This window comes from Pseudochaenichthys georgianus, chromosome 22, assembly GCF_902827115.2.
Source record: "Pseudochaenichthys georgianus chromosome 22, fPseGeo1.2, whole genome shotgun sequence".
NCBI classification, from domain to species: Eukaryota; Metazoa; Chordata; class Actinopteri; order Perciformes; family Channichthyidae; genus Pseudochaenichthys; species Pseudochaenichthys georgianus.
In genome coordinates this window covers 22,152,006-22,166,040 of record NC_047524.1, presented here as the reverse complement: position 1 = coordinate 22,166,040, position 14,035 = coordinate 22,152,006, and the positions used below count along the sequence as shown (strand labels likewise).

Genomic DNA, 14,035 nt, shown 5'->3' with positions numbered 1-14,035 from the left:
ATGCCTGCCTTGGGAGAGTGTATGTTTCAATCGTTTAAATGGGAAATTATGACAGATTAGCTAACTAGCTTAGTTTAGTCAGAGACAGTTTGTTTTAGCTATAGAGCCTATTTGTTTGAGTTTAAAGGGCCCCTGTGGCTGCAGCAGGGCCCTCCTATTAGACCACTTGTCTATAACCAAGCTATAATAGGCTAATGTGGGGGTTTTCTGTCAAGAAAGGACTTAATATTTGTGGCGCAGTTAGAAAAGTAACGGTAGCTGAACTAAGTAATAGCATGACAGCAAGCCAAAACAAAGGGTAAAGCATTTGGTCAGCATTATTTTATTCAGAAAATATCCATCGCAGAACGGTCTAATTCACATTTTCGTTTTTTCCATGACTGAAAATGAAATTGGCTTACCATTCTCTCGACGAACAACTGACTACTAATTACTGTGTTCTAACCGTCGGCTAATTAGCATGTTGATTAGTTACAGGTGTGCATAATTAGTTAGGCTACTGTACATTGGCTCTGGTGCACCAATCAGAAGCGAAAACGGGTCACTCACTAAAATCGGTCTACCACCATTTTTCTTTACCACATTAAAGATCACCTAGGCCTATCATGCTATTTTTATGCAATAGCATAGGTCTCAGATATAAACATATATAAAAAAACATGTCTATGAAGTGTTCTGCTCATAATTCCAAACAGATCACCCATTAGCCATGCCTCTATCCTATGGGATTAGTTTTGTATCATAAAGATAAAGCAACACTTTCTCAGAATAAAGCAAAACTATGAGTTTAAAAGAAAAAAAACTGAGTCAAGCAAAATAAAATGTATTTCAAAAATAAAACTATAAGTTGCAAACAAATCATTTGTGTAATCATGTAAACTATAAGTCTTTTTTCTTTGTTTTAACATAGGTTTTTGTTTGCAGTTCTTGTTTCTTCTTTCTCAATGATCAGACTGTTGCTCTCGCTGCAGCTTTCTTTTTTGCGCTCCCTCATTTTTTGTTTGAGATTCTGACACAAACCTCCCAGGTGAACGGGACTTTCAGGGGTGCGTCTCCATTGGCTACTCAGTTTTTGAGTGACAGCCCAGTCCTCCAGCGATTGTACAGTACAGGCAGCTGCGGTAGCTAGCTGAGCATGGACAGAAGACCCCCAGAAGAACCAGCATTTCAATTATTATAATACTACAAGTGAACATATATGTAAGTATTGATCATTTGTGTTGTTTGTGCTATACGGTCTGTTTCTTTATTGTGTTAAGTGAGAAGTAAAGCTGTGCTAGGAAAGTTAGCTTGTGCTACCGTTTAGATCCATAACAATGCAAGCTAAGTAGCCTAACAGTTAGCTACATAGCTAGCAGTGAGTGAGCGTTCAGACACTGGCGCACACACTCAAACGGACTCGTGTGCCTGACTCTACCAACAGGTTTTCATGATTCTGTTTAGATATGCAAGTATAAGCCATGATAGCTTATTTTATTAACACGCTAATTTGATATGAAAATCAATGGAGGCTGAGTTAACTTTGTAGGAAAACCTACCGTCCATGACTGCCCCTGAGCTGTGTTTTATTTGTTAACTTCATATTTTTCATTTCCTAAAACATTTATTTTCCTCTCATATTAACAGTATGGATCATTGAGACAGCGTGGCGTCCAGAGTCTTATCCCGTTTTCCCACTTCCTCTGAGGGGACAGCACGGAGGGGGGGGGGCATGAAGAAAGAACTGCACCAGCTTCATCCACGCTGGCGTTACTGTTATCACTGGCTCATTGTCATTTCATTTGACCAAATGTCTTTACATATACATTTAATAGATTTTATTATTATCCACCTTTTTGTTTTATGTCCTTTTATTTAAAACACTCTTTGAGACTTCATCTTCTGGTTCAAATTTCAATAAATGTAATTTGTATAATCACTCTTTTGTCTTTATTCTACATTAACATGTTAGAGATTCCATTCAAATCTGTTGATTATTCATATCTTCCTCAGGCTAGGAATAGTATGCAGAGTTGTTAATGCTAAATATATATCATTTTCTCACAGGATATAGAATGAAACAACACAGTTTTTATCCATTGTGTATGAATGCTTCAGCTCTTCAGACCAACATAGTAAGATGTGAGCATGTTCCTAATTGTGTTGGTATGCAACCTAGGTCTGGTCTGTTTAATAAAGCAAATCTGCCACTTTTATATTGCAGAATTTGTTAAATTAAAGCAGTCTTTAATTGTTTGTCCTAAACATAGCAATATATGCTTTTGAAATGTAACATGTCTTTGAAAAATAATAGTATACAGTTTATATTGTGTATCACCTTTAGCTTAAAAATACATCGATGTGTTTTTTAAATCTATAAAATAAATAGACACACTTTATCAATCCTAAATTGGGAAATTATTTAACAGCAGCAGTGTGTTCAGGTATTAAAATATTTAAAGTTGGAATAAAGTATGAACTACACATCACAAGTATAATGCACAGCAATCCATAAAATAAGTCCGATATTTTCATGAAAACACCCCAGGAGACACAGACACTAACGTGGCCGAGTGGACTCCGGAGTTTGCTGCATGAGTTGCACTGTATGATCTGTGGTGTAGTGGGCTGTCACTCAAAAACTGAGTAGCTAATGGGGACACACCCCTGAAAGTCCCGCCCACCTGGGATGTTTGTGTCAAAATCTCAAACAAAAAATGAGGGAGTGCAAACGAGAGAGCTGCAGCGAGAGCAAAAGTCTGATCATTGAGAAAGAAGAAACAAGAACTGCAAACAAAAACCTATGTTAAAACAAAGAAAAATACTTATAGTTTACATGATTACACAAATGATTTGTTTGCAACTTATAGTTTTATTTTTGAAATTTATTTTATTTTTCTTAACTTAGTTTTTTTTTCTTCTTTTAAACTCATAGTTTTGCTTTATTCTGAGAAAGTGTTGCTTTATCTTTATGATACAAAACTAATCCCATACGAATCCCTCCATTTCACTTCCTGTTTCAAAAGTGCTGATTTGGGGTATAAAGGTTTAAAAAAAAAAAAAATTGATTAAAAAAAAGTAGGGGGCTGAGCTCATGCGGGAGATGCTACCGGCAGATACTGCGGTGATGAAACGCCATATCATGGATTATCAAGGAATATTTCTGAAACAGTATGGAGCTCAAAGGCTTTCTCTCTTGCCGGTTATACCACAAGGTGAGTTCCTTTTTATTTCCTGCTTCTTCACACACATGCTCTGTGCAGTACAGGTTAGGTCTGAGTAAGCACTTTGAATTCCCTTGTGTTGAAAAGTGCTATATAAATAAACTTGCCTTGCCTTGAGTGTTAGCGATGCTAATTTTATAAATAAAACTTGATTTGATGTAAACATGCACCGACAACATTACGTCCAAAACAGTCGGGCATTGTTTCTGATAGCAACGTTTCTGATATGGCCGTGGGTGTAAAGCCAGCCTACATTTCCGATATTACGTCATATCGGACGCTGTGATGCCCCTGTGGGTTCATCAGTAGAGAGGAGGTGGCTGTCCTGTATGTGCTGTGGTGTTTGCATTTATTGCAGTAACTCAGGGCACCTGGGTCTGGTTCCCTGCAGCTAATTAAAGCATCTCTGCTCCTCTCTGTGCTCTCTCTGCTTCTCCCTGCAGGCACGCCGGTTTTGTTGAGTATATTATGAGTTTCTTCAGTTGCTTTACTTTGTGCAATTCAACACTCTCACACACGCTACATGTCCATACAATCCTCACCCTGCATTTACATTACTGATACCACTGACATCCACACCTCATACTTTACTGGTTTTGATTTGATTTGTTTGTCTTAAATAAACATATTTTGTTAACCGTCGACATGGTGTGTGTTGTATCTTGTGATCAATAATTGTATGTCCACAATGTAAGAGTAGATTGAACTGGTTTACTTTGGTAACATGCTTCCGGGACTTCCTCATGGGAACGTATACAACAGGCTCTTTTAATACCAAGAGTGAGTTTGCCCCCTGCTGGAAAAATGCAATAACATGTAATAATAACACAAGGTAAGATACCACATTTCCCCCCCTTTAAGCTAACAATACTTTCCGAAGGTGGGGTTATAACATACTCCCGTTGCACAACATTTCGAGGTACTGACATAAATCATTTCACTTTCAAAGATTAACATTCTAAACATTTCCTTAAAGTGAGAACAGAGAATTATGCTGCTCTATTAATTGAACATCTCTTGATCTATTTAACAAAGTCTTTCAGGTATACAGGTGGCTGTCTCTCGCGCTCTGATCGTCTCACCACGGGTGTAGCAGGCAAGTCCGGCGGTACCGGAGTACACAGAATCACTGGCTCACTTGCAGGAGGTCCTTCTTGCTCGATTGTCACTGGAACCACAGTGTCTCTGTTGGAGTCCAGCACTGGCTCTAAGGACACGGTGTCTGTCAATCTGGCTCTTACTTGATCCACATGCTGCTTCACGACTTGACCACTTCCAATGATCACTGTATATGACACTGGACCTGATGAGCTGTCGATGACCGCAGGGATCCATTTAGGTCCATAAGAGTAGTTTCTGATAAACTTTATCCCCAGGTGAGAAACTTCTCAGTTTCCTGTTTGTCATGGGACTGTTTCTGTTTTAGCTGCACTCTTGTTTTCACATCTGGCAGGAGCAGGTCAAGTGCAGATCTGAGTCTCCTTGACATCATCAACTCTGCAGGCGACAGGCCTGTGGTCGCGTGAGGTGTGATGCGGTAACTAAACAGAAACCTTGACAGTCTAGTTTGCAATGTTTCACCGTTCCACGAGTGTGTCATCCAGAAGATCAATCATGAGCACTTGTTCTGCGGTCTCACTCTCTCGCACATCTTCCGACAGCGGCAGTCTGCTTAATGCGTCCGCATTAGCATTGTTCTTTCCTGGTTTGTACTCATAGGCACTCAGGTGCAGGGCCGCCTTAATGCACGGGCTGACCTGGGCTGAAGCCCAGGGGCCTACGGAGATCAGGGGCCTATCATGAGCCAATAAAAAATGTTAATTAAAAAAAATGTTAATTAAAAAAAAAAAAACTTTTTTATTTCGGATGTTTTTAAAAAACATTTAAATAAACAAAGTCTTGGCTTTCAGAATATGAAACTTTTATTTCCAAAATCACACGATAAATACATTTTTGAAGCTTGTAAAGGGAAGATGACAGCTCTCACTCGCCACTCACTCCCCCTCCCTCCGGCTGACTTTATGAATGTAAGCGTATAGTAATCATAGATAACACGGCAGGGTCCGTTACAGTTTGTTTTCATCTGGTTTCAAATAAACAAAGTCTTGGCTTTCAGGATATTAAACTTGTTTCGGCAAATTCAGATGATAAATACAACTTTGAAGCTTCGGCATAATTACAAGCGGAGAACGGAGTAACGTGACGTCACAGCAGGCACAACAACAGCCGGTGTTTCTGAGGGTTTTCCCCGGGAAACACACACAATACACAAACGCAAAAATACACAAACACACACACACACACACACACACACACACACACACACACACACACACACACACACACACACACACACACACACACACACACACACACACACACACACACACACACACTCGTGAGCTTCCCCCAGACCAGTAATCCAAACGAAAATATCTTCCCTCCGTAGTATTTTGATCATTTGCTCCGCTAATCAATCAGATCGATGGATTCCAGAGATGACTCCGAAACAGTCAGTGGGCACCACTTCACAGCCAATCAGAATGAGAATATGTTTCACATGTGACTTATTCATATTGCGAGTGATTGAGTGACAGATAAAGGTTGTTGAGGAGAACAAGTTTGAGAGTGGCGCTCGGGAAAGGAAATTGTTGAAGGAAAAGGAGTTTCGAGACAAGCAGCTATTACAAAAAAATGCCGAAGCTTCCAGGTTATTTTAAACCTGTAGGCCGGATGAGGAGGAAGGACAGATGAGTTATGTACCGAGCGGCAGCGGGGCCTCCGAGCCAAGTAGGCCGTCTGGTTCTGATAGCGATGGAGTAGCGGGAGAGGAAAAACAGACAGGAGGGACATTATCTGTTGGAGGAGATGAGAGGACGACGAGGACTTGCTACGTGGAGGGGAGCCAACGGCAACCGGACAGATACACGAGGGAGGCCCGATACGTCACTCATCTGGAGGAGAGGACCAGGCGCGCAGAGCAGAGTGGAGAAGTGCCATCACAGAGCCTGCCGAGGCTATACATGACTTTGATTTGTTGTTTAAATAGGGGGCCTACAAAACCTCAGCCCCAGGGCCTGATGGCAGGTTAAGGTGGGCCTGCTCAGGTGCACCGCCCATCTCTAGGGGAACCCATCTGTGGAATGGGTTTCTTTTCGTTGAAGAGAGAGATCAGTGGCTTGTGATCTGTATAGATGGTGAAAGTTCGACCATACAAGTACTTGTGGAATGTCTTGATTCCAAATATAACTGCTAAGCCTTCTTTGTCTAGCTGTGAGTAATTCTTTTCAGCAGGCGCTAGGGTACACGACATGAACCCCAAAGGACGTTCAGTTCCATCGTCCATTACGTGTGATAAAACAGCGCCCACCCCGTAAGGTGACTCATCACATGACATAATTAACTCTCGGTCAGCAGAGTAATGCACCAACACTTCTGCCGAGTTTAACAGGGCCTTTGATTTTTTAAAAGCCTCTTCCTGTTTCTTTTGCCATGTCCATCGCACATCTTGTCGCAGGAGCTCATGCAGTGGTGCCAATAGTGTAGCTAAGTTTGGCAGACATTTGTAATAGTAATTTAGCAAACCTAAGTACGACTTGAGTTCAGTAATATTTGTGGGGTTGGGAGCCTCCATGATGGCTTTGACTTTCTTTTTCACAGGGTGAAGTCCTCCCTGTGCGTCCACTCGATGTCCCAGATATTCCACTTCCTCTTCCAGGAAAGTGCACTTGCTCCTTCTCAGACGCAATCCTGCCTCCTCCAGCTTTGCCAACACTGTTTCGAGGTTCTGCAGATGGTCTTCCTCATCCACACCGCTCACCAGGATGTCATCTAAATACACTGCCACGAAAGGAATGCCTCGCAGGAGACCTTCCATTGTCCTCTGAAATATAGCTGGGGCTGATGCTACTCCAAAAGGCAGTCTGTTGTATGTGAATAAGCCTCTGTGTGTATTCACTGTTAAGTATTTCTTTGATTCATCATCCATGAGTATTTGCTGGTATGCATGACTCATGTCCAACTTTGTGAACTGTTTTCCTCCTGTCAGTGCTGCAAACAGATCTTCCATTCGGGGTATGGGGTATTGTTCAAGTGAGGAAACTGTATTTACAGTGAGCTTGTAGTCTCCACATAGCCTTACTGTCCCAACAGGCTTCAGTATTGGAACCACTGGTGCTGCCCATTCTGCATGTTTAACAGGTGAGATTACTCCTTCTTTCAACAATCTGTCTATTTCTTCATCTACTTTGGTGCACATGGCATACGGGACAGACCTTGGACGGAAGAAACGAGGGACTGAATCAGCCTTTACATGGATGGTAGCTTTCATACCCTTCAGTGTGCCAAGCTCCTCTTTGAAGACATTTTTATGTTTGCTCAGTACTTGCTGTAGCGATTTGTTCTCCGTCTTCAGGTATTTCAGGACTCGGGATTTGTGTCTGAGCTTGATTTCTTTCCAACTCAGATGTATTTCCTCCAGCCAGCCTCTTCCCAGCAGGCTGGGGCCGTCCCCTTTAACCACAATGAGGGGCAGGTACCGCCTTTGATGTTTGTATTTCACTCTAACAATGGCAGCTCCGACCACATTAACAGGGTCACCTGTATAAGACTCGATGTGGATTTTGGTTCGTCTCAAACATGGACTTTTTGTGTCTTTCCATAGTCTTTGGAATGTCTGTTCATTCATTATTGTGAGACTACAGCCAGTGTCTATCTCAAAGTTAACAAACTTACTATCCAGCTTCACTTCAACCATGTATGGGTCTACTCGTCTCAGGTGCACTTCACTCATGCGTCCCAATCTGAACCTCATCTTATTCAGAAAGAATGTATCTTCTTCTGAGCTATCACTTTGGCTCTGACTGTTACTCTTGTACTTTATGAGAACGGTGATATGTGGTTTGCCTCCTTTCTCTCTTTGGGTCTGCATTTTTGTTGCCGTTTCCATTCTGTGTAGATCTACTAGGACAAGCTCTGGCAATGTGTCCTATTTTACCACATGCATGACATTTCTCTTGTTTAAACTTACAGTCTGCTGCTTCATGCTTGGTTCCCTTGCATCTGTAACACTCTTTGGTAGGTTCTCTGTGTGCATAAGCCTCCTCAGACCCGGCGCCAGAACAAATCTAAAGGGAGGGCATATTATTTTCATGGGAGGGCACACAAAACCGTCATGTGCTGCGGGCCTGCTGCATAATATATATCAAACAGCAAGGCCAACGGCATTGCGCAAAGACGCACACTTATCGCAAATACATACACAAATAAAGGGCAACATAGAAACCACTTTGAAACATTGTGTGCGTGGCAGCACAAACACTGGTAAATCACAAGCAAGGCACACTGGTTAAGGATGGCAGCTTCCTCATCGTTGCACTCGGAGAGAAATAGTAGAGACGGAGACGATTAACTGCTGTTAGTTCTATTATGGCATTTTGCAACGCATGAGAGGTGTATGTTGCTGTGTGGGGAATGCTTTCCATTATTTTGGCCAACTCTGCATCTTTGTGCAGCGTATACTCAAACAGCGATAGGAAGAGCCCACTGCCTGACTCGGACATGCTGTGGAGTGAATCGTGGTCACCTCTGAGAGGGAGTTGGTTGACAGCTAAAAAAGCTATAATATCAACGACAGCTGATACGTAATAACCAGTGGCGTTTTCTCCTGGAGGCCAAGGGAAGCCAGGCTTCCCCTGTTTTATCGGATAGTAGTTATAATTTTAATAAATAAATAAAAACACTTCGTTTAGTTTTGGAAATTCTTCTTTGCTGTGTGTTGCTGCCGGACGATCTCTCCCCCATTCTCATTGAGTATCTTACAAAGAGTGAAACAGCGCCCCTCTAGATGTTATGGTGAAACAGTAGATTGCAATCTCTGTTGCGAGAGGAGGCTAGCCGAAATTGGCTTCCCTTGGTGAAAAAATATTGAGGGATTGACCAATCAGATGAGGCTCACGTCATGCCCCTGCCAACCTGTGATTAGTCAGGGCCATGCCAGGGCCATGCCTCACAATCCAATCAAATCGCATCAACTTAGTGTTGCAGTGACTCGTCCTAAAACCCGGAAGTAAACTGCGCTCGGTTTCCCTCGACAAAAAAGCAATGAGATTTCTCCATAGGATTTTGGAAAATAGCTTGAAATAAGGTTAGTAGAAAACGAACCTGTTAGATAAATGCACGTTTTGTTCAGTCGGATAATATCCACATGTGTACCCTACTTATAATTTTCGAATCATAAATCTAATCGATAGAAGACATATAGCTCACTGCATCACTCTCACCGCCGTTAGAAAGTAGCAAGCAACTGAAGCAAGTGCAATTATGGAGGGTGGAGATTTGGAGTATTTAATCAAAAATAATTGTACTAAACTTCCGCTACAGCAGCAATAACAAATACAATCTGATGACAGGCCGATGCCCAAACTGGAGCTGTGTACAGCGGGGAAAAAAGGAGCGAATCGGACGTAAAACGTTAAAGGTCTCCTGATTTAGTTTGTGAATGAATGCTTATTAGAATTTCAGCTGGAGAGTGCGTGTGCTGCGGACCTGTCGGTTAGATAACAGGCGTGTGTAAGTCCTGCATCTGTATGTACAAATGTGTGTAAAATGATACCGGGTGCTGTAATCACTCATCTGGTTACGCTATTACATTGACCACCACACCCCCGACCCAAAAGAAAGGACGAATTATTGGCTTCCCCTAATTTCACGCCACGCTACTGGTAATAACGTCTCCGTGCCAGCTGATCTGTGTGCACCAAAGTACTAATTTCCTTATTTGTTTCCTCGCGTATCTGTCTCTCTCTCCACAAACTCTCACATGAAATGTGTTCTTTTGATGCGGCATGCCTTAGCAGTCATTTATCAGTCTGCAATGCGTGTTTCCAGTCGCAAAAACCTTTGACAGTAAAAGCCGCATCAGATGAGGCGTATTTACTTTAAACTGTCTACAGGAGAAACAAAAGGCTGCGTCTGCTTTTAACGAATATTCAAGCCATGGTCTGTTGTTGTACCATGCAGCGGCAAAAGTGCGCTTCTTTCCTGAAAACAATCTCCCTGGATAACGATCCAGTTTCACCTGGTTGGGTTTATTAACCCCAAGATGATCTGGGGCTGTTGGTCTTTGAGCGGTTGCTGGCCCAATAGTACCTGTTGATGTGCTGCAAGGTAGCGTCTGTCGTGGAGGCACCGGCACGGCGGAGGAGGCACGGAGGAGGAGGAGGATGCTGGCGGGTGTGGTACAGGGTGTGGCAACGCAGGTGGTGATGGTAGGGGCACAAGGAGCTGTGCCTCGGAGGACAGCGTTGGTGGCGGCCGCCTTGATGAGTCAAGGCTTGGGCTCGCTAACTCAGCCCCGGGGTTTGCCGAGGTCAAGCTTGTGACATTAAGGCGTGCTGCTGCAACGGCAGGTGCAGGTTCGCCAGCAGCACCATCGGCTGCAGTTATTTCATCGCTATTTCGTTTTAATCCTTAGACCTTTTAAGCCAATTTCTGATGTCCAAATTGGTCTAAATGTGGACGAATCACAAATCACAACAGACACATGAATTTATTTGACGTAGCCTGGAATTTTTTTTTTTTTTACTATCTGACATCACATACATCGTAGCATAAAAGTTCACAGTTTATTTATAATTAAAAAAATTCAAATAAAAATATTTTGTAATTTTTATAAATAATAAAAATCGTGTTTATTGGGGGAGGGCAGGAATGTCAAATGGGAGGGCCTGGCCCTCCCTGGCCCTCCCATTTGGTGCCGGGCATGAGCCTCCTGTGGCTTTTTATCCATTTTGAAGCATTTAGCTGTGGCCCCTTGGTTTTGTATCTCCTGTGCATTTTTATTTGCAGTCTCTGACGCCACAGCAATTGACAATGCTTTTTCAAATGTTAAATCCGCTTCTGATAAGAGTCGTCTCTGAATCCGATCTTCATTTATTCCACAGAGGATCCTGTCTCTCAACCTCTGCTGCAGTGTTACCATAGTTGCAATCCTGCGCTAACCGACGCAGCTCAGCCACGTATTCCATTACTGACTCATTGGGCTCACGGTTGCGGGAGTCAAACTTGTACCGTTGCACAATTTCACTAGGCTTTGGGGCAAAGTGATTTTTTAGCAGCTACACAAGTTGTGTGTAAGTCTTATCCTTGGGCTTATCCGGACTGAGGAGGTTTTTCATAAGGCTGTTTAGGGACCTGGCGTCAGTGGGGAAGGCTTTCAAAAGAAAGAAGATAGAGTGGGCTGCACACTTGTGTGAAACTGAATCGCATTTAACACACCACTACAAACAGAGCTTAATTTTCCGTGTTACCCATAATCCCCTTGGTTAATTTTGGTCGTAGCGGTTGCACGGTTAGCAACCATGGGTTTAAGCAACTGGTTAACACTATGGACATGCGTTACGCAATGCCATCTCGGCATAATTTCACCAGATCTGCACTGCCTGCCCTATACGACAAATGCCGTGGGGAAGTTGAAAAAGATGTGGCTTCAGCTGAATGCTTTGCAGTTGAATTATACTTAAAGTTCAGGGTAATCAACTGTTAAAAAGATACTGTTCAAATTATTAAGTTCAATAAATGGATGTTTTCAAAGTCAATGAATAATCGTATTGAAAGGTAGGGTATGTACGTTTGAGAAACCAGCTCGAGTGCGCTAGAATTTGAAAATACACGACTGGAAAAAATCTACCCCTTCCTTACAGAGCCCCTCCCCCAACACACGAATGCGCACATGACCAATGAGGGCACGAGGTAAGTTTGTGCACAGATGGAAAGCTGACAGGCAGGTAGGCCATCCAGTTATTTTAGCTGGAACGGCTCAGATGATTGGTCGTGCTTTTTACAGTACTACGGCTTCCTCCATTATCAATTTCATTAGCCTCAAAACTGTTCCAATACCTCACAGTATTCTTCCCACTTCTGATGTTTTGCATCAAAAGGTGCCAGCGTGCCAATCATTGCCATTGTGTGTCAATGAATCCTCTCCTCCACCCGCAGACGTTGCTAATAATTTGAGCCAGCTGCCGCTAACGACCCAAACCTGCATGTAAGGTGCTAACCAGTCCGTTCGGCATGTCCTCTTTGATCCCGTCTTGATCCTTGTCTTAATCCTCTTCTTAATCCTCGTCGCCAATAATATGTTGAATCTTGTGATCAATAATTGTATGTCCACAACGTAAGAGTAGATTTAACTGGTTTACTTTGGTAACATGCTTCCGGGACTTCCTCATGGGAACGTATACAACAGGCTCTTTAAATAGAGAGGCGAAGTCACGCCCATCTACTTCCGGCCCATGGGACCCCGGAAGCGAAAAATTAACATTGAATTCAATGGAGAGAGAAAACGTATCTTTTGATCCCGTTTGAATTGTGCCACGAACTACACATATGATGTTTGTCAATCTTAAACAATAAGTTCCATGTCAAAAAAGTCACATTTTGTCGTAAAACTGTTGAAATATAAGACTATGAAAAATATGCGACTACAAAGACTACAAATCCCAAATCCCATTCTGGCTCGCGTAAGTGATGTCACAGGCGATAATGCTCCAAGTGGTTTCGACTCGTAATTAAAGCGAAGAAGAAGAAGAAGAAGAATATCTCATAACTGATTTATTCCCTCCAATAAATAAGAGATTGCTAAAAATAAATTCACTTTTACAAGATGCCTGTGTGCTTTGTACCAGGTTGTAATCACATAAGTGATCATACTTATAGATCATAGCTCGTTCTATCGATTCCCGTCTGATGAAAGGACCAGGAGTCGTTGGACCAAACATATCAGGTAATACACATGTTGTGCATGGAACACAGTCAAGCTAGCTACATAGCTAGTAGCGAGCACGTTAGTTAGCATCACATTACTTAGCCTTGTCATTTGTATTAGCCTTAACATGAAGTGAACCCAAATGTTAAACAGTAAGAGTAGTCATGATGGTAAGTATTTTGTGAAACATTTGAAGAGGAGCCTATCGCCCCCTCCACCAGGTGCTAAGGGGGCGGGAGGTAGGCTAACGGCAGATTAGCATCTGCGATCTTTTCTACTTAATGCTATCTGCTCAAATGGTTAACATTGAACATTAAAAGATCAGGCAGTTCAGGGAGAGTCGAAGGCAGGCAGGCAGCTTTGCATGACATGTATTTATTTATAGAAGGACCATGCATACAAAAACATTAATCTCAGCAAAGAGAAGAGATGCAATATGCCAGATTATAGCTAATAGCTAATTTCCATCTGTGGTCCATTCTTCTGGACGTGTTTCATTGTGATGATAGTGAGTCAATCTGCTTGTTGGAAAGACAGTAGTTGAGTGATTACTGATAGAACATTATTAAAAGAGATAATTATTATAAGTGTTGTTACTGACCTTTTCCTCTTTTATTTTCTTTACCTCACCTGTAACTGCTGAGACCCTGAGGAACATGCACACTGGACTGACCTGCTCTGGCAACCTGATTTCCACTGTACGTAATAGTATTTGGTTATGGTATATTATTTATATACATCAAAGGCAAAATGCACCCCCCAGAGACACACATGTATTGAGTGTGATATTGTGCATAGGTCAAGTGAAATCATCTTTACACACTAGAAAACTGTAGGAGAGGCAACTTGTTTTGAAATTGAATTTTTAATATCCGATAATGAGGTTGATCTGTTTTCTTTATTCTTCTCTCTTCCCAGCTCCATCCATCACCATGCTCTGTTCCTGCAGGTCCTGCTTGCTAATCAATGCTTTATTTTTTTACACAATTACAAACAAAGTCAATGTATTGTATGACATGAAGTTGTGCTTCATTCGGAGTCAATAATAAATTCATTCTGCCTTCAA

The 14,035-nt window shown here is 42.2% G+C and overlaps 1 long non-coding RNA gene across 1 annotated transcript; it reads left to right on the top strand.

Annotated features, from left to right (window-relative positions):
- Nucleotides 1-13,598: 13,598 nt before the first annotated feature.
- On the top strand, nucleotides 13,599-14,035 carry LOC139436013 (uncharacterized). The gene is made up of 2 exons (XR_011645219.1): nucleotides 13,599-13,667; nucleotides 13,888-14,035. It is a non-coding gene; the product is annotated as an uncharacterized lncRNA (long non-coding RNA).